At 41.0% G+C, this 25,323-nt stretch overlaps 1 protein-coding gene and 1 long non-coding RNA gene across 10 annotated transcripts in view; one reads left to right on the top strand and one right to left on the bottom strand.

The window, feature by feature from the left end:
* TAS2R1 (taste 2 receptor member 1) overlaps positions 1-25,323 on the bottom strand; it is a 286,550-nt gene that overhangs the window by 216,286 nt on the left and 44,941 nt on the right. The gene's annotated exons all lie outside the window — the stretch shown is intronic.
* LOC115931253 (uncharacterized) lies at positions 14,256-17,494 on the top strand. The gene is made up of 2 exons (XR_004067776.3): positions 14,256-14,426; positions 17,271-17,494. It is a non-coding gene; the product is annotated as an uncharacterized lncRNA (long non-coding RNA).

Genomic DNA, 25,323 nt, shown 5'->3' with positions numbered 1-25,323 from the left:
ACCTTGTATTTCAGCTGCATAAAGTTCCCTGGTGAGATTTTGCCACCTATGTCATTGATTACATCAATGTGAGCTGCAGGAAGGGTGAGCTAAACTGAGGACTGTCTGCACAAGTGAGATATTCCCCACTCTTCTTCAATTTACCAGGAAAACAGGGTAGCTCTGAGCCTCAAAAAAGTGTAGCTCAGACTTCTGGGATTCACATTAACTCATCCAACCATCGAGTTTACATCTCCTGTTCAATCTCTTTCAGAATTCTTTATCTGAATGAATGGCACCAATATTCATCTTGGTTTTTATTCTTCCCATCTTTCTCCCCTACCATCCATTTTTAGTTATTCATATCTTATTATCTTTTGGTGGTGACTATAAAGATTAGGGCATGCACTCTTCTTGACTATTTAAACTCTAACCTGAATTAAGATTTTTACCACTATCTTAATGTTACATTAACTCCATTTATTCCCTTATGTTTTTTGAATTGTTATCATGCATTTTAATTCTATATATTCCTATATATTTTAGATCCCAAGACTTTATCATTTTGTACAGTCAATGTTCATTTATATTTATCACTTATGTTGCTCTTCATTTCTTACTGTATTTCTGTGTTTCTGATAGGATTACTTTTATTTTGCCTGAAGAACTCCATTAGAATATTTTTAGTGAAGGTGTGCTAGTAACAAACTCTTTCAGTTTTTATCTAAAAATGTTGTCTATTCACATTCACTTTATTTTTTATTTTATTTATTTATTTATTTATTCATTTATTTTTTGAGATGGAGTCTCACACTTTCACCCAGCTGGAGTGCAGTGGCACAATCTCAGCTCACTGCAAACTCTGCCTCCCAGTTTCACGCCATTCTCCTGCCTCAGCTCACATTCACTTTTAAAAGACATATTCACAAGGCACATAAATCTAGGTTGGTCTTTCAGTACTTTAAAGCTTTTATTCTATTGTGATCTAACTTCCATCATATTCATTTAGAAGTCAGCTGTCTGTCTTATATTTCTACCTTGAGAGCATGTGTCCTATTTTTCTCTCTGGATGCTTTCAAGAGTTATCTCTTTGTCATTTGTTTTTGCAAGCTTACTTTGAATTTATCCATATTGAGAATCACAGTGCTTCTTGAATATGGTGCTGAATGTCTTTAATCTGTCATTTTTCTCTTGAAATATTACATATTCCCTTTCATCTTCTCCTTCTAGGAAAAAATTATACATTTATTGGTGCCTTTCACCATATTTCATATGTTTCTTTACTTACATACATTCAGCATTCCACTTTTTGCCTTGCTGTAGTTCAGCCTGGATATTTTCTACTTTCTTAGTTTGTTTACAAATTCTCTATTCTGATGTACTGAATTTGCTATTAAACTCCTATCATGAGTTGTAATATAATTTATTAAATTTTTTAGTTTTAGAGATTCCATTTAACTCTGTTTTATAAATTTCAGTTCCTAAGGCCATTCTCCACTCTGTTATTCTATTTTCTTGACCAAAACATGATGGGAAATGCAATCTCTCTGGGATCCTTAGCATCCCTTTCTGTTCTCACTGGTGGTGCCAACAACAAAAGGCTGTGGCCAGTCTACCTGGGCCATTTTCCAAGACTGTGTTTGTAGTCAGTAATTTTGAGGGATAATGTAATGTCTCCCTCCAGAACAGAGAGCAAGCTTTCTTAGTGTTTGCTATAAAAGCATGGGATTCTCTAAACTTGATGTTCTCCAGCTGTGATGCAAACCCACTGCATGTGTAGCATTCATCTGAGCTATATAGCATTGCCCCTGTGGAATGTGGAGGCCAGGAGGCAATGTGAATATGCCTACATCCATCATGTGCTCGCTGAGCCATAAGTAATACAGTTCTTTCTTTGACCTAGAAGTCTCATATTCTCTTCCAGCATTTGTAAAGCAGTAACAGATTAACTTATCTGTAAGTAAGGTGAGGTCAAATTCCCGACCAGGAAACCAAGCACAATTATTTTAATGTAAGTGTGTAAAAACCTTCATCACTTGTAGATCTGCGTCTGTCTCTACTGTCCTTTGTTTTTTCTTAGTCCTGTTGTTTGGTGTGTCTGATAATTTTTTATTGAAAGTCAGATATTATCTATTAAAAATAGTAAAGCCCCTGGAGCATGTTATCTTCCTCCAGGGAAGGTTCAACCTATATTCTGGTAGGAAGTCTTTCTTTCTTTTTTTTATTTTTTTTTTATTTTTTTTATTTTTTATTTTTTGAGACAGAGTCTCACTCTGTTGCCCAGGCTGGAGTGCAGTGGCACAATCTCAGCTCACTGCAACCTCCACCTCCCAGGTTTAAGCAATTCTCCTGCCTCAGCCTCCAGAGTAGCTGGAACTACAGGTGCCCACCACCACACCCGGCTAATTTCTTTTGTATTTTAGTAGAGAAGGGGTTCCGCCATGTTGTCCAGGCTGGCCTCAAACTCCTGAGCTCAGGCAATCTGCCCGCCTCAGCCTCCCAAAGAGCTGGGATTACAGGAATGAGCCACTGCGCCCAGCACAGTCTGTCTTTTGAAGCAGCTCAATCCACCCAGCTACTAAGCTGATTTGTGGCAAAGTTGCAGTTTTTACAAGTTTCTATCTCTGGTTTATCTCTACTCCTAGAGTCTAGTTTTCCATGGGTCCTAATTGGAAGCCTGAAACCTTTACTGTTTACTAGGGCCTCTCCTCCTTGGTAAGTCTTCACCTCTAATTATTGGGTCATAAGTGCCTTGTGATGGCCAAAATCTCTTCTGTACTTTTGATAGCTTCCTACTCAGCTTCTTAGTTTCTTGCCCATACAATCTAACAATTGGACAAATAGCTTGAGGAAGAAAACCATGAATTTGGGCTTATTTCCATATGCCATGCTCATTTATAAGAATCTAGCATCTCTGTTCTGCCCATCTTGGACACTTCAAATTACAAATTTTTGCTATCCAACCCCAGGCTAAAAGTTCAGCTGGCTTCTCTGCCTTTTATGTAGGACTCTTTTCCTGTCTTTTTTAACCTCTCACTTACTGTAAATTCTCTGAGGGAAGAAGTAGCTCACAGAATGTTGGCTCACCTCTCTATAACTCTTTTCCCTCTGGATTATTTGTGATTGAAGTTTTTGTTGCTTCAGCAGTTCTTCCATGTCTTTAATCTGACTTTTAAATAAATATTTACTCTGTCTTTTCTCATTTTGTGGAAAAGTCTTTGGTCTTCCACAACCCAAGGTATCATTTCTGACATGCCCTTATCCTTTATAACCAGTACTTCCTAAATGTTTCTCACATCATTCCACTTTTCTCCATCTCCTCCACCATTACCATTTCATCTCTTACCTACAGTATAGAATATCTTGCAACTAATTTATCTTCAGCCACGATTTTCACTTTTAATCTGTTCTCTATAAGCAACTATAGTGATATTACAACAAAAAAGTATTAGTTTCATATTTCTGTATAGCAAGGTGCCACACATTTAACCGTTTAAAACCAAACAAGTTTACTATTTCACAGTTTCCATCCATCCAGAGATGAAGGGTGAACCATGAAAAATATAAAGCATTTTCAGGCTATAGACTTAATAAAGAATGGTAGCCTCAAAATTCCTGTTTCTGAAGTGAGGAGATGGCTGGGTACCAGAATATGACCCCAGTAGCACAGGAATCCAAGCACAGTTTTAGTTAAGTTCTCTGTTCAGAGTATCACTGGTCTTCAACATAGTTGCAAGCTGGGCTACATTCTCAACTGAAGGCTTCACTGTGGAAGAATCCTCTTCCAAACTCATTCAGGCGCTGCAGATAGACAAAAAGCTAGAGCCTTTTGTTTGCTGTCTGCTAGAAGCTGCCCTCATATTCTAGAGGTTTCACTCAGTTCCTTGCCATGTGAACCTCCTCAACATGCCCGCCCTCTTCATCAAGCTAGCAAGGATCATTTCTTGCTCTAGTATATTAAGACAGAATCCTACATAATGTAGTATTATCATTGGGAATGACATCTCATCATCTTTGCATATTCTATCTACTGGTGAGAAGGAAGTCACAGGTTCTACCCACACTCAAGGAAAGAGAAGTATGAAGGATATAAACCAGGGGTGCTGAGATCATGGAGACAATCTTAGAATTCTGCCATTTTTCTATTACATTAGCCTCTTCCCAGATTAAAACCCTTCCATGGCTTCCCACTGCTAATAGGAAAAAAATTTTAATGACTTATAAATTCCTGAATGATCTAAACCCTAACTCTCTATCTTCATCTCACGCTATGCCCTCCCTTATTACTTGTATTCCAGTCACATTTTTCAGTTCTTTATATTTGCCCTATTCTTTCTTACCACAGGGCCTTCTACTTTAACTCTTACCTAGGTCATGCCTGTTTATTCTTTCAGTTTCAATTTAAGCGTGATTTCCTATGTAAGTCTTCCCTGATATATTTAAACAGGATAAACCTCATTATATAGCCTCAAATACATCTTGTTTGTAATTTCATATAGTGCATTCACTTATTTACATGATTATTTGGTTTCAGTACATCTCCCCTCCTAGACTATAAGCTCCATAAAATCAGATGCTTTCTCTGAGTTTGGCTCCATTGTAACCTAATTAGCTATGAACTTTATATTCTGCTTGGAAGCTTTCAGCATTTTTTTAGGCCTTTTGTAATAGATGAACTTTTCTACAAAAAAAGTAAGCTAATCAAAGACCTTTCTAAATCATCTGATTCTATAAATCAGAGCCAGGACGAAAGAGAGTCTGAGAATGAACGTGGCCCTTGCCAGGTGAATTTTCCCAAAGCTGAGGTCTGACCATGATATTTACAGGATCATTGTCTTCAATAGTGTCAACTGTCATCAAAAATTTTTTACACTCCTTATTGGACATAAAAGGCCCTCTGTGACCTGGACCAAACTAATGTTTCCAAACCTATTTCCTATTACATCCTGCTATGGACTGAATATTTGTGTCCCTCCAAAATTCCTACATTGAAGCCCTAATGCCCAATGTGATGGTATTTGGAGGTGGAATCTTTGAGTGGTAATTAGGTTTAGGTGATGTCATGGGAGTGGAGCCCTCATGATGGGTTTAGTGCCCTTACAAGAAGAGGAAGAAAGAGATCTTTCTCTCCCTCCACCCCACATGCACCAAGGAAATGCCATGTGAGCACACAGTGAGAAGGTGGCTGTCAGCAAGCTGGAAGCAGATCTTCGTGGGTATTATTGGTATATTTGCCTGACAGATTAACATGTGTTATTAAATTTAAAAACTAGTCTGTTCTGCTTTATCTCCCTCGTAGAATCTAGATATGTTGCATGCAGTAAACATTTAATGATATTTGCTGGATAAATTTGTTGCAGGTGAAAGTAGTTTCTGGGCAAGCTCCAGATTCAAGGCAGAAAAAAAAATGTTAGTGCTCTTCAGGGATAAGGCAGTCATTCAATGTGTCTTAGTTGTCAAGTGTGAAAAAGATGCAAGGCGCCAAGTATGGTGCGTTAATTCAAATGAAATTGGGCCCCAAGTACTTCAGAAATATGACAGACAAGCTAGATATCATATCAGGAAAGCAAAGAATAAAGGAAGGAGAATAAAGGCTGAAGCCATAATACAATTAGACTATTTGCAAATTGAGCTTAAATTAAGGACCAAGTAAGAGATGAATTGAGAAAATGTTTGCAAAGTGTCCACCAAATGCAATGGATTATTAGAGTAATTCTTTTTAATTTGGTTTACTGGTGGACATAACGATTATTGATAATGTAGTCAAGAATATCTTGGGAAATAAAGATGCACATTCTAGGGTAACAGTCCAAAACAGAAACAAAAATAACACCAACCAAACAAAAATAAGAGAGGCAATGTCAAATGCCAAATAAAATGTAAAGGAATAAATGAAAACATATTATTCATATATTAGCATGAGCTTGGGGGTAATGTTTCACTCTGAGACCAATTACTACAAGGAAGGAGATAGAAAACTGGGGCAATAAACTATTTTTTAATAGTAGAAAAAGGTGTGTAACACAAATATAATTAGATGAGATTTATATAAACCAAGAAAGCTATTTCCGATGAAGGGCTAGAAAACAAAGAAGGTCTTTGAATGAAGAAATGGATACTTCAACAAAGAAGTAACAAGCAGTATGCAAAAGTTTACAAAGTACTGAAACTTTAAGCACCACTGACTAATTACTGCATATTGTTTCCACCAATAGGGCCTATGTCTTTCTGAGCAAGAGAAAAGTTTTTGGAGGGCAACGACAATGTTTTATCCATTCTGGTCTCCTCATAGTCTGGGACAATATTCTACACACTGGACAATGTGTCCAGTGAGCCCCAGGACACGCTATTTCTATGCATTTGTCTTGGAACACACTTCTCCTCTCTTTTGGAATAAGTTAAAACAGACAGAACAGAGACCATTTGAAATAACATTCCTACATCTTTCCATTGGTGCATGCACATCTCCTATTAAAAATATTCAACCCTCACCTTCTCTGAATGTATTTTACTCTTATGAGAACTGCATTTAGGTGAAAATATCTGCTCATGTCTAAACCAATCCCCAAACACACACATATTGCACACACACACAAACTAAGACAAACAAACAAAAATGAACTCTACTTGTAAAACCTGAAATTTCTTGAAGGCTCAGAAGTTCAAAATAACAATATTTCAATATGTGCCCCTAAGTTGACCAATTGAAAACAAAACCAAGCCCACACTTTTCTAACTCACTAACCCTTTTTATGCTTCCAACTTATTTCAATTCTCTCCTTACACTCTCTTTTGAAGTCTGCTTTTCTCTCAGGTGTAACCATGGGCAGCCTCAAAGTTGCAGTCTCAGGCCATCTGCTCTTAGCTGTTCAATGTCTCAGTTACCTCATTAACTCCCATGATCTCACTACGAACTGTGAAAATGATTCCCAAAGCTACAGCCCAGCTCTGACAGCTCACCCTCTAGCAAGTCCCATATAGGCAGACACTTACAGGAAAACTTCATAGGTGACCCTAAAACTCACAAAACCTTACATGCTGAAATCCAAGTTGATCTTCCTCTCAACAACCTTCTCAAATTGTCCATTGTTACAAACAGCCTTATCATATTCATATCATATTCAGGTTTTGACCACCAGAAAATGTTTGTACTTCTTCTCTTTTGTCCTATGCCTGATCTTACATAACATGGTAAAGGGGTCTATTTTAGATCCTTTTTTAAAAAAGTTCTTTGGGTTTCCCCTTTTGATTTTATAAAATTATACCCTCAATACCTAACTTCTAGATCCCTGAAACAATACACAAATTAGTTTCCTTTGCCCTGGGTTCTCTAGCTCTAGACCATCTGTCTTAAGTCAGTTTCACCAAATGCAGAACCTGAGATGGGATTTCTTGTTCATGTGATCAATTGAGGGAGTGCCCTTAGAAGAAGAGAGTGAAGGCAGCAGGATGCAGCTAGAGCAAAATACTAACAAAAATATACTCTCACCAGGGACTGGCTTGAGCCAATGTCACCGGAAGCTTTGGAGCATCAATGACAAGCCAGCTGGAGTTGGCACCACCTTGAGACAAGGTGACCAGTCATTTGTAAGCCTTTGATGGTCGGTATGCCTGATGGTTGTGTTGTTTCCCCTCCTAGAAGGTTCCATTAGCCAAGGGCAACTCTCCAGAGACAGGACAGCTGTGGGCCATAGCCACACTAAGAGTAGCTGGGGCGTGGGTGCACCAGTAGTGGAGGTCATCTGGGCAGGGCACCAACTACTTCCCCAACACCAGTGGTTCTCAAAGTGTGGTCCCTGGACCAGTGGAGTAGCATCATCCAGAAACTTGTCAGACATGCAAATTCCTGGGCTCTTCCTCAGACTTACTGAATCAGAAACTCTGGAGTGCGACTGGATCCCAACAATTTGTGTTTGAACACTCCCTCCAGGTGATTCTGATGCACACTAAGGTTTGAGAACCATGGCACTACACCACCCAACACAGAGCTCATGAACACTTCTTAAGTCCCAAATTAGTATTCACTGATCAAGAACCTGAAGTAACTCTTATCACTGCTTGTGTAAAAAATAAATTCCGCAGGTTTACAATAAATGCCTTCCATCAAATTAGATGCCTTCTATTCCTCCAAAGACCCATCTCAGCAATGCTTCTTTCTTTGTAACTCTTCATCATCATGGAATCACAGGATATTGGAAGAGAACTTGAAGGTTAATTAATCTAGCTCCCTCCTTTTTGCAAATGAAACAATGGAGCCATCCAAATTGTAAGCATCTTAACCAAGATTATGCAATGGGAACTCGGGTCTCCTTATGTCAAGTTTAATGCTTCTTGTTATATATTATGCTGATTTTACTCCAAATTAAGGGTATGAAGTTTCAGGTTTGACAGGATGAATAAGCTCTGGACATCTATTGTACAGCAAAATGACTACAGTTAATAATAATGTATTACATACATGAAAATCACTAAGAGAGTAGATTTTAAATGTTCTCACCACAAAAAAATAATGTGGAAGATGACAGCATGTTAATTAGCTTAATTTAATCATTTTCCAATGTCTACATATATGAAAACACCACATGGTATACTGTAAATTGATACAATTTTTATTTGTCAATTATATATATGTTAATAAAGTTGGGGAGATATTTTTAAAATTAAAATAAATTTAAGAAAAGAAAATTCATTACGACATAGTCACAGCTAGGTCAGTTCTACCTCTTTAAATTGGTGTTTGTGTTTTTGCCTGCAATTAATATACCTGCTTAACTTTTTTTTAAGTCTGTTTCCATTACTTCCTTCAGGAAACCGTCCATGACAGGCATGGTTTATGATGTTCCTATTTGTCAGGTATCTACCATCCCCTTGACACTTCCATGAGAAGAATGTTTCCTTGCCAATCAATGTTGGTCTTGGAAGGCAAGACCAGAGGAATGTGAGGAGCTGGGAGGAACCCTGAGTGCACATGGGGCAAAAGCACAGCATTTGGCTGGGACCCAACCCTCCTTCTCTCCATTGTGAAAACAAGTCCCAGATGGAGATGTTCCTGGGATCCGAACAGAAAAGACACATGGATCAGAATTAAACCTGACCCCAGCTTAGAGTCAAGCAAGTCTAACCCAGTGGGGCCACCCCTGGTCCACAGACCCAGGTTGAGATACGAATATTTAACCACCATTCTGTATCATTTGTTACACAGCACTGCCACAACAACACATGTTCACACACACAGTTCAAATGCTGGAGACCAAGCATGTTTCCATGCACTGGAAATACACGAACTCACTTAATTAACAACCCTATGAAGTAGGCGCTATTATTAAGTCAATTTTACAAATGAATACACTAAAGCAAGAGAAGTGATGTAATCTGCCCAATGCTGCATGGCTGCGATACAACTAGACCACCCAGCTCTGAAGGTCATGCTGTCCTCCACTCTGCAGGTGACATTTCAGGCATCTGGACACTTCTGTGTTCCCCCCTCCTCTGGGTTCCCAGACTTCCATAGGAATTCCTGTAGCTTTGCCCTTATCTCATCATGTTGAGTTACAAAGGTTCACTTGATGTATCTCACCTCCTAGGTGGAGAGGCTAAATACTACCTGGTCCACGTAAAGAGCCTGTAACAAGGAGTTCAGTAAACATTGGTTAATTGACAAACTATGAAGACTCAAACTCAGCTCTCAGGACCAAGGGCTAGTGCTGATGCTGTGGTCTCCCAGGCAAGCTCCCATCTTCCTCTATACCTTTCATGCATCTGGGGGCAGCACAGCTCCATCCCTGTCTTGACTAGCTCTCCTAGACCAAACACTCACCCAGATATCACAGCTCCCCATGATCTATCCTCAGCATATCTTTTCCATCTCCTCTTTCATTTATCTCACAGTTCGTGCTAAGTCCCACTCAAGCACTCCACTGTCTCTCACTCCTATCTGACATGAAAGTCCCTCAACCATCCATGGTCTATTCCACCCTAACCACAGGTGCAAACCTTTCCCACCCTCAAAGCGCAGCCCAAACACCTATCCCCTGGGGGCCCCAGCTGAACATCCTCTTCCCTCCTCTGGGCTCTAATAGCACATCTCTGTGGCTTTGGTGTCTGTGTCTCTAGGCCTATGACATTCCTTGTCTACCAACTCTCTATGTGTGTGCTTATTTCTGTTACTTCCACAAGCCTCTTAAAGCTAGGGTCCACGTCAAATCCATCTACATCATCTCAAAGCACAGAACACATGACTTTCAATTTATAGCAAGCATTCAATAACTATTTCCATAATCAAAAAGTGATGGTAAAACTGGCTTGCTTTTGTGAGGTATTATTCACTGTTAGCTTGTTCTAAAGGGAGCTGGGTGATGGCATGCAGCAGAATCCATCACGGAGGGTACATCACCCACCAGCTTTCCATCTGCAGATGTTGCCCATTGTAGAGCAGCATGCTGCCTGTTCAGGCACTGTTGCCAAACAGAAGGTTCTCTTGGCAGAAGAACTGGCACATGCTGTGCTCTGCAGGCTGTGCCCCCGAACCAGCTCTTACACATTGGCAAATGGGCATCCTTGAAATTGCCCTGCCCCATCCCCCACAGGCCTCCTACCACCCAAACAGATGGGCACACGTGTAAGTATGCCGGGGAGCAAGTGTGTACATCAGGTTGGAGCTCCTGATAAAAGATTTGTCTCTCATACATGGTATCGACCCTGTCCAAAGAGCAAAAGCACACCACTGTGAAGTGGGAGGTGTTGCAAAGGAATTGCCTTCATATTCTAATTTTGGGATCCATTAATTAAAGAGTCCCAGACCTGGAGTGGGAGGGGGAGAATGAGAAAGAGCTGAAAGAGAACATTCTGTTTCCCTTTAAAGTTTTGGCTGGTGGCATCAGTGGACCTGGAAATGAATGTTGTCTCTTTTCAGGTGGAGTTCAGATTTAAGGCATTTTTCAGGAGCAGCTAAATCCATGACCTGAGATGTCTGTTGCTGCCTGCAAGACAGCTGGATAAAGGCAGTTCTCTCAGGGACTAGTATGCCTCCACACACAGGGAAGAGTAAAAGTTTAATAAATTATCTATAAACCATGTTTATAGAGAGAATGATACACTCAACATCCAACCTTATTGATAATCTAGTTGCAGTAATGTCAGAATCGAGTTGAAAACCTTTATTGACTCAGGTTGTCTTCGTTGTCTGAAGGCGCATGTTGGCTAGACAACAAAGACAGTGGTGGGAGCAGCCAACGTGGCCTTTGGTGTACATTACAAATTTAAAAGCCTAAAATTGACAAAGAAATAATACCACCTATAACTCTAAAGCACTTTAATTCTGGTCTTTTTTGAGACACTAAAGACAAATAAGAACTGCATTGATCCACTTGATCTACAGATCTCACAAGTAATTTCTTCTGCTGGGATTTGTTTTTCTTTTTTCTTTTACTTTCCAAACTCTAAAATATCCATGACTCATTTGGAACACAAGAAGTGCAGCATGAACATCCCAGTTGGTCATCTGCAGAATACGCCAAACAGCACAGGATGCGGGGAAGCCACATAATGGAGAACAGATCATCATCTGGCAAAGCAACTGTCCAATGGCCAGCAGGTGGCCCAGTTGCTGGACCAATATGCTGCCCAGTACTGGAAGGTGCTCAGTCTCTGAAATGGGTTATAAATACCCATTCAGGGCTGTGACATTTGGAAGCTAAGAGCCTTAAAGACCTCAAGCTTTGCTGGTCACACTAGGGGTGTCAGGTGCTTCTCTGTAGATAGAATCTATCCAGTCTGTTTATTGTCTGCCTTTTAAAAGTCACTCCTCATTTCCAGACAGCTTCAGACAGAGGCTTGACTAGGGATTAAATATCCATCATTAATATGGCTCAGAGACATTGAAAAAGAATAAGAGAGAAGAGAAGAAGAGTTTAAATACCTCCTGTAGAAGGGCTATCTCACTGTGACAGCTCTGGATGTTTCATTTATTAAACAATGGAAGGTATAGTATATTATAGATGTGCTTTAAAAATCATTTACAAAGGAGAATTACTTTATTTTTAATGAAGAATCAAGCCTTATCCTCTAGGAGGCTTTACAAAAATGGTTTTGAAGAAATTAACCTCTAATTTTATTTATTTAAATGCATGTATTTCTAAAGCTTCAAAATTATTGAGGTCCACTAGTTTTTTTTTTTTTCAAAGTTACTTTAGCTAGTTGGATGACTTAACTGTAGATCACAAGAGTGTCCAAACTTATTTTCACTCCCCAGAATTTTTTCCATTCTCTCCTGTTTCTGTCAGGAGGTCACTATGTTCATTTGCCTGGTAGCAGGATGAATGGCAAACTCCTGGCATGTACAAGTTGAGGAAGCTGCAATTTGCTCCCCCTTTCCCTTGAAGGTCACTAAATTTAATACTGTGATTGAAACTCAGTGCCTCCCACAAATCTCCAGAGAACTGTGATTCATAAGGAGGAAGATAATTTGGAGGTGGGATATGTTAACCTGTGCACACATGTTAAGCAATTATAAATTGTTTCCTTTCATCTGTCTCAGATGTAATACATAGCAAGACTCTGAAGTATAAATCCTCTTTAAAATGAGACAGTCGGGCAATAGCCCATGAGGATACGTGGGTTCATTCACAGCACTGATACCCCTGTACAACTTCAGATGGTGACAAATGAGACTGATTTTCAGCTTGGCTTGACTTGAACTGGTAGCTTCTATCTTTGGCTTCCTTCTTGCAGGAAAAAAAAAAAATATATATATATATATATGTATATATATATGTCTCATTTAGCCCATTGGCATCATTCCCAGTCAATGAATGAGTATGACACTTCTCCCAGTAACCATCTCAAAGTTTTCTAGCTGAGCTAGTTAGTATAGAAAATGTTTTGGCACTGGAAAACACATGATAGAAATCATTGTTTCACTTGGTGCATGGGAGAGCAGTGGGGAGGTAGGATATGCAGGACAAAGTAGTTTTGACTTTGCCTGTCCCAGTCCATGTAACCTTTGATATCCCAGAATTGGAATCCCTGGATACACATGAAACACATTAATGCATGACAGGCAAGCCCAAAAATTAGGGCTTAGTCCAGGAAGGTTTTTGGCTTTTCCCAGGAAAGAATTCAAAGGTAAGCCAGTGGTAGAAGAAACCAACTTTATTGAGATGGCAGTGTTACAGCTTCGTGACTGCTCCCGCAGAGCAGGGCTACCCTACAGGCTGTGTCAAGAGCAGCAGCTCAGGCACAGCTCACAGTTAAAAGTGAGCTCATGGTTAAACTCACTTTTAATTACATGCCAATTAACGGGTAGATTATTCAGAAATTTTTGGAAAAGGAATGGTAACTTTCAGGACATTGCCACGGAAAGGGGCAGTAACTTCCAGGTGTTGTCATGGAAACAGGTGGTAACTTTCAGGTGTTGCTGTGGCAATGGTAAACTGTCATGGTGCTGGTGGGCATGTCTTATGGAGAGGTACTTTGGGTGCCTCTTCCCTGATTCAGCCCGTCTTTAATCTGGTCCAGAGTCAAGTCCCACCTCCTACCTCAACATGACTGTATCCCTGAATACACAAGAAACCCTTGGCGATATCTAGGTCTTCTAATTGGGGAATGACAAGGGGAGCATATACAGGAATAAACCTTTGCTGGAGAACCACACAGTGGCTCCTGATGGGGTGGGAATGGGCATAAAAGAGCTATGAGGCAGAGTGACCAATGACGGAGGATCCCAAGAAAAGGCACATTTGAGAGCAATTATAAGGTCAATGATACTGAGAAGTGCTGCACTTCTAAATCTACCTCCCAATAACATATTGGTCTAAACTGAAAGGGTTCTTCCTGTTTTTAATCATACATGATTTTAATGTAACTCACAGTCTCCCTGTACTAGTTTGCTAGAGCTGCTGTGGTAAAATACCAAAACTAGATGGCTTAAACAACAGTGATTTATTGTCACACAGTTCTGTAGACAAGAAGTCTAAGATCCAGCTGTCAGCAGGGTTGGTTCCTTGGAGGACTGTGAGGGAGAATCTGCTTCAGCCTCTCTAGCTTCTAAAGGTTTGCTCGCTGGGATCTTTGGTGTTGCCTGGCTTGTAGACACATCACCCCAACCTCTGGCTTTATGTACACACGTCATTCTTCCTGTGTGTGTCTCTCTGTGCATAAATTCCTTTTTATTTTTTAACAAGGACACCAGTCATACTGGATTAGGGCCTCACCTGCTCCATTGTGACTTCATATTAACTAATTACATCTACAACAACCTAATTTCCAAATAAGGTCACATTCTGAGCTTCTGGGAGTTAAGACCCCAACATGTAAATTTGGAGGGATGCAATTCAACACGTAATATTCCCTAACACAATATTTCCATAACAGTCTGTAGCGTCTTCTTCAGGCTAAGGGACTGGGGCCTCATCTATCAGAGTTGTAACAAGGAGCAAAGGTTGTTGAAGGTAAGATGAGACTCAAGATTCAATAATATGTTCAAACTGCAGAATCAAAGAGTATATCGAGGCCAAATATCTAAAAAAGAAAGTTTGATGGATTGCCAAAGTAAGAGGATCAGAAGGAAGTATTAAAACTAAGATAAGGATGCAGAAAGTTGCAATATTGGATTTGACATAAATGTACAAAAAACAGGGAAGGTTAAATAAATCGTGATACAACCATCAAAATTAAAGATTTGGTAAGTATTTTCTCATCCCATGAATAAAGGCCCATTGATCTTTTTGTTGAAGGATATTCAGCCCATATTAACCAGGGTTGAAGATCCTACATAAAAAGATTTGAGTTGCCATTTTCTCAAATAATACCCTCAGACACTGACTCTTCATAATGGGTTCTGCTAGTACAACTCTGAAAGTCTTAGAGAGAAGTTTATTCATTCCATTCAAAGGATACTTGTTTCGAGAGCCCCCAGCTAAATTTGGGTTCTAGTACCAGAGCAGCTAGCAACCCTGCCCTAATGGGACATGAAGGGTACCTGGACACGGGTGTTTACAGTGTACTTTTCACAGGATACTTCTTTTACTTGGCAGACTTCCTAATGCTTACTTGACTGACTTGCAATCAGGGAGTCCCTCACATACGAAACTTGTTTACACTGGCAGATGCCCTTGTGGCTCTTATCTGACCCATCTCCAATTTAGTCCTGCGTGACCATTGCTCAGGCACTGGGAGCCTGACTTTGTAGTCTCCCTGGCAACAGGGAAAATCTGGCCGGGATAACCTCCAGTTCTTTAGATGGAAGGTGCAAATTCAATACACCATCACAATAGGAAATAAGTTTAAAGAGTTTTTACTTATAGGTCCTAGGCAAAGGACTTGACAAGGAGTCAAGAGCGAAGCTCTCCATCCTCAGTCATGCAGGCAGAAATGGAGTCAGGCAGAGAGAGACAGAGAGAGCGTGCACACATGAGTGCATGCTCTCAGCAGCGTATATAAAAGAACAGCGTATCAGTCACTTCAAGTAATTGGGCAAATGCCTGAATGATCCCTTTAAAGAAAGCAGAAGGAAGTGCGGAGCTCAGTCTGCCGGACTGGAGAGAGATGCCTCCAAGTTTTTATCTTTGGCCACTGGCTTGAGCCATTTGAGTATAGCATGGAACTAAAGGCTGTGTCAATGGTGACTGAGCCCTGCTTCTGATATGAGAAAGTCAAACTTGTTTTCAAAATAGATGCTGATGCAAGATAAAATCATAAGTATTTACCACAATGCCTTCAGGTATTACGGCCTAAGGTTTGGTTTTGCTTTTTTGGTTTTTGTTTTTTGCTTTTCAATCCTGGTTAAGAAGTGCTAAAAGATATTATAGCCCTACATTCTGATTGGTATCAAGGGCAAATTTTCCTTCTTTTACAATGTGTTTTCTAGGTTTTTTTTTTATTTTATTACAATCAGCATAAAGGAAGAAAAGATTATGCCTTTGAATAAGAATTGTATTTACATTTTACTTTTTAAAAAGAAGGCAATAACTTGCATTTCTAATAATGGTTTATTAGAACCAAACCTTCAGATAGAAGCAACTAAGAATGCTAGATAAAATATTTAAAATGTCTCCTTATAAGAATTTAAGAACTGACAGATAGCCAAAATAAAATCTAAGGAAAGCTGAAATCCAGAAAGCCAAGCACAAGAAACTTAATCTACTTTGACCTGCAGTTACTTGCCTACCCCGAGAAATTCCTGCTTTGATTCTGCAACCTCCCTTGTACAGCACAAGATACAGAGGTCAATGCCCAGGCTGTATCCCAAGTGGAGACACTAATAGGAGGCTCTCTTTATATTAAGCAAGGGGAGAAAAAAAAAGGACAACGAACTCATGGTTATAGTGCTACACATAAACTCCTCTCTCACATCTTTGCAGGAGAATACAGAGGAAGTTGTTGGGCCCTGTCTGGAGTAGGTACTAAAGGAAAAGAAAGAGTGTTATAGACATTATAGACATTAGCTACAGCATTGCCTGGGAGATACAGGGATCCACAGATTACAAACTTGCTTATGGTCACCCAAGGCCAGACATACAGAAACTTGGCAGTAGCAAATGCATATTCTCTCTATAGAGAAAACTGTCTATTGACCTTCAAAATATTACCACAATAAAACCCTTAGACAATAAACTGCACACAAATAACCAAGCACACAAGGAAAGAAATCACCATGAGTAAAATCAAGAAGAAACAGTAGAATAATTGAATCATACCCATAAGATTACAGTATTTCAAAGAGATATCTGCACTCCCATGTTTATTGCAGCACTATTCACGATGGTCAAGATATGGAATAAATCTAAGTATCCATCAACACATGAATGGATAAAGAATATATGGTATATATACACAATGGAATACTATTCAGCCATAAAAAGGATAAAATCATGTCATTTGGCTCAATGGGGATAGAACTGGTGGCCATTATGTAAAGTAAAATAAGCCCAGTACAGAAAGACAAACATTGCATGTTCTCACTGATTCATATATATTAATATGGAATAAAGTAAAGTAGATTCTATGGAAGCATAGAGTAGAATTGTGGTAACCAAAGGTTGGGAAAGGAAGTGAGGAGGAGGAGATGAAGAGAAGTTGGTTAAGGGGTACAAAAATACAGTTAGATAGAAGAAGTACATTTTAGTATTTGACAGTATGGTTGGAGAATTAAAGTTAACAATAATATTGTATATTTCAAAATACCTAGAAGAATTGCAAGACAAAGAAAAGTTAAACGTTTGAAAGAAAAGATAAATGTTTAAGGTGATGGATATCTCAATTACCATGATTTGATTATTATACATTGTATGCAGGTATCCAAAGGGCAATGTAACCCAAAAATGTGAACAACTGGTATACATGGAGCATCAGGAAGAGTAGCTAATGGATGTGGAGCTTAATACCAAGGCAATGGGTTGATTTGTGCAGCAAACCACCATGGTTCACGTTTACCTATGTAGCATACCTGTACATCCTGCACATATACCCCAGAGCTTAAAAGTTGAAGGAAAATAAATAAATTTAATATAAATATTTATTTTGAATTCTTTATCAGGAAGTTTGTATATCTCCATGTCTTTTGGGTCAGCTACTAGAAGATTATTGTGTTCTTTGGGTAGGAGTTACGTCTCGTTATTGGTTTTTTGTGTTTCTTGTTGACTTACATTGAGGTCTGAACATTTGAAAAAGTAGAGGCTTGTTCCATTCTGCAGACTGGCTTTGTCTTGGGGGAGCCCTTCACCAGTCAGCCTACCCAGAGATTCTGGGTATACCACCTGGTATGGTTCATGAGCACGCTTGCTGCTAATGTCCTCCAGCAGGCTGGCCTGTTTCTTGGGACAGCAGGTGAGCAGACCCTGGTGCCTGGGTCTGCAGGTGCCAGCCTGGTGACTAGGGCCATGGGGGGTATTCTAGGGCTGGGGTGGGCATGAAGTCTGGGGCTGTAGGGGCCTTCCCAGTGCTGGGGGTGGTCTGGAGCCTAGGGCTGCTGGGGCTACCCTGGCCCTAGGGTGGGCCTAGAGTCTGAATCTGTGGGGGCTGACCTGGCCCTAGGGTAGATCCAAAGCCACTGAGGCCCAGTCTGGATCCTGGGGCTGAGGCAGGCCTGAAGACTGAGTCTGCCAGGCCGGACTGGAGCCTGGGGCTGCAGGATCCAGCCTTGGACTAGGGTAGTCCCATAGGTTCAGTCCAGAGGGACCAGCCTGGAGTCTGAGGTTATGGTGAGCCCAGTGTTGGGTTTTACTGTGGCAGGCCCAGTGTTGGCATCCAAGGCAAAGTGCAGTGCTCACTTTTCTCTCCTTTCCCCAAGTGAAGGGTATCTCTCTCCATGCCATGCTGCCTGAAGTTGGGGGCAGTGATGCAGGTAATATAAGGCTGTCCTTCTCCCCCTCCCCAATGCTACTCATAACAACAGGATGAAGCTTACGAACATCACATTGAGTAAAAGGAGTCATACATAAAAGAATACATTGATATGATTCCCTCAATGTTAAGTTCAAGAGCAGGATAATCTAAACTATATTGTTTAGTGATGCTTTTTATAAGAGATAAAAATATCTTTAAAAAGCAATGATATAATTAACAAAATATCAGAACAAAGATTAGTCTCTGGGAGGACAATATAGAAGGAAACTGGGAGTCTGACAAGGCTCTGTTTCTTAGACTGAATGGTTGTTACAGGGGTGTTTTCTTTAAAAGTGTTCCTTAAACAACAGCTTGTATAGATTGTATGCACTTCCCTGTCTGTATAATATAATTCAAAATAAAACAAGGGAAATAATTTGCAAAAGAAAATGTCTCCTGGATGTCTTGGACTTAGAAAATAAAAGCAAGAATTAGTAGGTAGCAGACAAGCTGTAAGCAATTTTGCACAATTGGGTATACAAAGTGGTATTGGCTGATAGTTTTCACATTCCACTCACGGAGAGGTAGATGGGTTTAATAGCTGTGTTTAAAGTGTCAGATGCAAGAACAATGATAGGTTTCCCTTAAACGATTTTTACTAATTCCCTCCCAGCTCAAGAACTTTTTCATTAAAATGGTCCTTTGCTGCCTATCAGAAACAATTAAATCCTCACCTCATAGCAGTCTCCATCTTACATCAACCACTCCCTTTGGCCCCCAAAATATACCTCCAATATTATCTAACACAAATTGGAATTGCCACATGGTCAAGGCAATAAAGAAATAAAGCCACGAAAGAAATCAAATGAAAGCAAAGGTATAAAATGATATTAGATGTTAGTCTGCAGAAAGAAAAAGCTGAAGGAATTAGAAACAGCCACAGGAACTTTCTGTGAACCAGGAGAGGCACTTCCATTTACAAACCACACTTTGTTTTTCATAGAGTGGGCTGATCATCACTTAAGAACTGAAAATTCAGCATTCCTTCTAAGGTGCATTTTGTTCAAATTCATATAAGTGGCCCGGATGGTTTGGCTTATGGTATCCCATTGATTATTGCGTTCTGCTCTTGCAAGTCATAGATCTGTTGTAATCTAACTGTCTGGGGAGTGTCCATTATTCTAGTTTCAAACCCATTCTGTCCTCAGTCACACGCATTCAAGCAAAGTAATGCAGGGGGACCAGATAAAAGCCGTCCATTAGAAACCTCAGTTGCTGCTTGCCTCTCCCACAGAATTGAATATATTACTCCAGCTGTCGTCAACAAACATGCACCAACAACAGGATCCTCACTGTTTGGAAGACAGCCCCTGAGACCCAGAGCAAATGGGTCAAAGTCTCAGTTACATCAGTATAACTACAAAGACAATAATTCTTACCTCTCTCACAGGATTCAGTGAAAAAGTAAGTGAATAAAAATAGACTGAAAACACCAATGTAAGGAGCTAAAAGTACTGTGTGCATTGTTGTAAAATATTAAGTCAACAGTCCAATCATTTATTGCCACTGAAAGTCTAATATCTTATCTGACAGGTTGTAAACTTTCAGAGACATAAGCTTGAAGTGTGTATGTTTGTGTGTTTTAAGTGTGAACTGAAGCAGGTGGCAATAAGGGGAAGAAGGAGGGGAAATGGGAAGAAAAGTAACACAAAGAAGAAATGCATAAAGAGACCATGATCCAGTAGGCAAATAACTCAGTTGAATCTTTGAAGAAACAGGTGTCAATGCTTGTTATCATGGTAAAGGTCAAGTAACATTCTTCTGGACATTTATCTTTACTGCTCTCTGCTAGGAATGACACCAGCGCATCACAATACTGCCATCCTAGCCTCTCAGCCTGTGCTGCCTCCCACCATGGAGGCACACCATTGCCGTTCTCCATTTACCTTCCCTCATCTCCCTCCCCAGCTCGGGATCCTTGCCTCACAGCTCATCTCTCCAGACTCTGAGCACATTTCAAACTGTCTATGGCACCAAATAATAAGACAAAACAAAATGGGAAATAACAAGCTAAAGAATCAGGTCTAGGAAAGAAGCTCCCTTTCAGTCAGAACCCTCTAGTTTCTTGTGTTACTTCAGATCGGCTGTGGATTTGATGTGTAAAAGGATGTGTGGGGAAAGAGAGCAGAAATTAGGAAAAGCCTTCAGCCTGGGATGTAGGTCTGATACTGCAGAAGGAGAGAGGGATAGAATATTGGAGAGCAAGAGTCTCAAACTGCAGGAAAAAATGGCTTGGCCAGACCTATGGGCAGTCCTTGAGGCAAAGTTACCCACTGGAGAGCTCCATGTCATGTCTCAGTACCCATCTGTGCTCAGCCACTGGATGGCTGCGGCCTGCAGAAAGGTTGGTCTCAGTGCAAATGTGGGAGCAGTTAAAAAGGGACAGAGGTGGGGCCATTTGTGCTTCCTGCAGCAAGACGATCTAAGCAGCAGCTTCTCAAGAAATATGTTCCTTTACCTATTGGTCACCTGAAGGTAAGTGCCTTTTTTTTTTTGCTCACCCCATAGCATAGAAGTTGCAAACTGACTGTAATGGACAATCTGGGAAGATGAGTTTTTTTTGTTGTTGTTGTTGTTGTTTTTTGCTATTGCATTTGGGTATTGAATAGTGTTTTAAAAACTTTTGAGCTAGTGACCAATATTTAAAACACATAGATTTTACATTTTTAAAATTCACACTTCCAGCTTTTCTTGAAATGAAATGCAAAGGGACAACATTCTTTCACGTTGGTGGAAAAACAGCCTTCCCCCTTAGTGGACATTCACTCTGCAGCTGGCCATATTTCCCACCATTCCTTTATGCCTACACCAGCCCATGCACGGATCACTTTACTGACTGTTCTCCATGATCATTTAAGGCTTTAAGTCTCCTGCATTCATGCCTGTGTCACCATTAGAACATAATACCACTGACGGCAATTATTTTGTCTGTTTGGATCATTGACAGGCAATTAATTTCCTGCAACAGTGCAAGTTACGTATTAGCTGCCCAATAAATATTTGTTCAATAAAATAGGGTGCTATCAACATAGAGTGTTGGAAGAAATTGAGTGGATGGTGGTGGAGAGAAGGCACTTGTTTCAGAGTCTTGTCTATGGTTAGCTTTGCACTATCCACACACAACCAAACTGGCACCTAAGGGAGAAGGTGAGACTCCAGATACAGCAGTAGAGGGTGCTTGTTCTAAGGAATATGTAGAATCAAGGTGGTTACAGAATGGGTGTGTATACAGCAGCAAAAAGTCTCCCCTTGCATGTCCTGTACCCTCTCGCAGGACTTCTTTACTCTCCTTTCAAATTTAGGATGAGGGAGCGGGTTTGTACAGAGAAGCAGTGCTTATCTCAGCTCCTGCCCTAGCCCCAGCTCAGCCTGAAGCATTGCTACAAAATACTCACTGGGCCACATTCCAGGGCAGCCAGGCATGAGGGGTCCTCACCCCAGAGCTAACGCACACTTAAGCATAATGGAACGAATTGAGTTCAATGATGATGCGATGGGTGATCCTCAAATGGCATAAAAATGCACATGGGCAAATATTCCAAATCAAACCGAGAACTGCTGCCAGAGGCCAGTCCCCCGTGGTGTCTCACCAGCTCTGAAAATGATTACCAGATGATAAAGCAGAGCAGGCTCCCTGCAATCTGATTACCAGGAGGGACTGGAAAATCCATTAGGAGCAAACAGGCCTCCTTCAAGTCCATTTTACTTGCTAAAATCAAGCAACGTTAAGTTTAAAAAAAAAATGAGCCAATTTTTCATCCCATTCTCATTGCCTCATAGTCACTGCATTCATTTTCAGTTAAAAGAGCTGGGAAGGTTTGCGCTTTGAGAGCAAACCTTCCTGCTATTAAAAATCAAAGTCAGACGTAAGCCTGGCATGAAGCAGAGAGCTAGTACATTTAGTTTGTGGGCAACCTGTTCTGACAGCCTAACCTGCAGAAAAGCAGCCATGGAGGAAGGGAAGCAACTCTGACCTTCTGTGCATCAGACCGCACAGAGCCCTCTGCTTGTGTCCTGTCACATAATTCCCTATTCCCTGGATAAGGAGATTTATAAAGAATCCACTAAGTTAGAACAGGAAGGGATTTTAGCACTTGTGTAATCTACCTTTCTCTTAGTCTTATTTCATTTTATTATTATTATTATTTTGAGACAGGGTCTGGCTCTGTCGCCCAGACTGGAATGCAGTGGCGTGATCTCAGCTCACTACAACCTCTCCCCCATCTCTTGCCCCCTGGGCTCAAGCCATCCTCCCAGCTCAGCCTCCCAAGTAGCTGGGACCACAGACATGCACCACCACACGTGCTTAATTTTTCTGTTTTTAGTAGAGAGAGTTTCTTGCCCTGTTGCCCAGGCTGGTCTTGAATTACTGAGCTCAAGCGATCCACCTGCCTCAGCCTCCCAAACTGCTGGGATTCCAGGCATGAGCCACTGCACCCAGCCTTATTTTAAAACCACATCATCTTTTAATAAGCTTAAAAAATGTTCATGTCCTCGAAAGATCTTGATGTGGCTGGCTCCAGCTCTACCCCACCTCTAGCTTGAGAGAGTCTTTTTACTGTACACTCCCAGTAGCCAACAGGTTTCAGAGCTTTGTATTCCATAGAGTACATAATGGAAACAATGAAACATTTTCCCTGAAATATGAAAATATAATATCATATTAAATATGCTTTGAAACTAAACACTTCCCTCTACCACCATCACCACCTATCAAGATTCTGATACAGGCTTCGCTGACTTGGTTCGGCCCTCTCATGTTATACAGAAAGCGGCTGAGACCCAAAGATTTTTTTTTTTTTTTTTGAGACGGAGTCTCGCTCTATCGCCCAGGCTGGAGTGCAGTAGCATGATGATCTTGGCTCACTGCAAAGCTCTGCCTCCTGGGTTCCCGCTACTCTCCTGCCTCAGCCTACCGAGTAGCTGGAACGTGGGCTCCCGCCAACATGTCCGGCTAATTTTTTGTATTTTTAGTAGAGATGGGGTTTCACTGTGTTAGCCAGGATGGTCTCGATCTTCTGACCTCGTGATCTGCCCCCCTCGGCCTCCCAAAGTGTTCAGATTACAGGCATGAGCCACCGCACCTAGCCAGGCCCAAAGATTATTACTGACCTGAGGCTGCAGACTTGCTCTTCTTCCTAATGCTGGAACCTAACCCCGTGTTCCCTGACTCACATTAGATTGCTCTCTCAGTGCTCAGGGCTTTATACTCCAAACCCAGGGCTTCATACATGACTGCCCAAGAACAAGAGGAAATTGTGAAAAGTGTCTTTGAAGAGGATCATATAAACAGTAATCTTTTGTATTGGCATCATTTGGATAATGGTGTTGGGACCCAAGGGTGAGCACACCCCTCCCCTTCAAAAGTTCTGGTCAATAAAGAACACACTCAGAGGACAGTGCTCCTTGGGACAGTTACCCAAGTAAAGTTCAGGTCTGTACTCAACTAATGGCTAAGCAATTCTCCAATAACCACCAGAGGATAGGGCTCTCGGGTGAAAGCTAGATTAGAAAATATGACCTAGAGCTTAGACCAAACATGATTTTTAAATTCTGAACACTACTCCTGCTATGCCCATAACTGAATACAAGTAGGCCAACAAAACAAAAGAATGGCGACTTCTTCTGGGGTTGGGAAGAGGGAGCCCTGTCCTGCTCTGCTTTCCTCAATGGAGCAGAAGCATGGGTGCATAGTTCTTCTTGAACACACACCTGAGAAGCAGTCAAGAGGCCCTGCTGTGCCTGAGTGTGGTCTACCTATGCATAAGAGGTGGAGGAAAGAGATGGAACATGTTCATGCCAACTTTCCCACCCCATAGGAAGAGGTAACTTTAGCAGAACTTTCCCATCTCTTCTTAGAAGGTAAAGTAGCCTGGCCGGGTGCAGTGGCTCATGCCTGTAATCCCAGCACTTTGGGAGGCTGAGACAGGCGGATCTCTTCAGGTCAGAAGTTTGAGACCAGAATGGCCAACATGGTGAAACACCATCTCTCTCAAAACTACAAAAAAAATTAGCTGGGCATGGTGGCATGCACCTGTAGTCCCAGCTACCCAGGAGGCTGATGCAGGAGAATCACTGGAACCGGGGAGATGGAGGTTGCAGTGAGCCAAGATCGCGCCACTTCACTCCAGCCTGGGTGACAAGAGCTAGACTCCACTCAAAAAAAAAAAAAAGAAGGTGAAGTAGCCTATCATCATAGGCTACTTCATATGATGATAGAGTGCTCTATCATCATCCAGTTCCCATACACAAAAAATTAAACCCATTAATGGAATGGTAAAAAGTACATTCTTTATTGAATCAGAAACTGAGGAATTCCAGAGATTGGAAGTGACAGGGTACAGCTAGAGAAGGAGACTTCAGCCTGTGGCATGCAGGAAGACCCTCTGCAAAGGGAGAGAGAGGCCACAAACTGCCCCATAACCAAGCGAGGGCACTAGCTTAAGGCTGTGATCACAAGGCCACCAGCAAGTGGTGGTGACTCAGCAAGCTGGATGGCTGACCTCCTCATATCTTCTTTCTTCCTTGGGTCAGGGAGCATTACAGGAATAAACACGTCCATATAGGTGGATGAAATAAAAGCAGGAGTTGGACCAGAGATAAGTGATTATGGAGGCTGTCAGAGGATCACTCTGGCTGCTGAGTGGAGAACAGTTTATATGAGGTGTGGAGGGGGAGCAAGGAAGCCAGTGGGTGTGGCTGCAGTCTTTCAGGAGATGGAGCTAATGGTGTCCTGGATGAGGGTATGAATGAAGGAATGGAGAGAAGGACACAGATTCTAGTGATATCCAGGATGTAAAATCAACAAGACAAAGTCATGGGTCAAGTATGATTTTGTATCCCACTATGCCTATGGATTCACAATACAATGACCTTAGTACACTTCCACTCTATTTACTCATCCCTTATAATTTTTGCTCTTCTTCTCATGTTTGTAGTGATAATGTATGTTAAACATCTCAA

Source organism: Gorilla gorilla, chromosome 19 (genome assembly GCF_029281585.2).
Source record: "Gorilla gorilla gorilla isolate KB3781 chromosome 19, NHGRI_mGorGor1-v2.1_pri, whole genome shotgun sequence".
NCBI classification, from domain to species: domain Eukaryota; kingdom Metazoa; phylum Chordata; class Mammalia; order Primates; family Hominidae; genus Gorilla; species Gorilla gorilla.
Note: the sequence above shows the minus strand (reverse complement) of the source record. Positions and strands in the feature narration are given on the sequence as shown.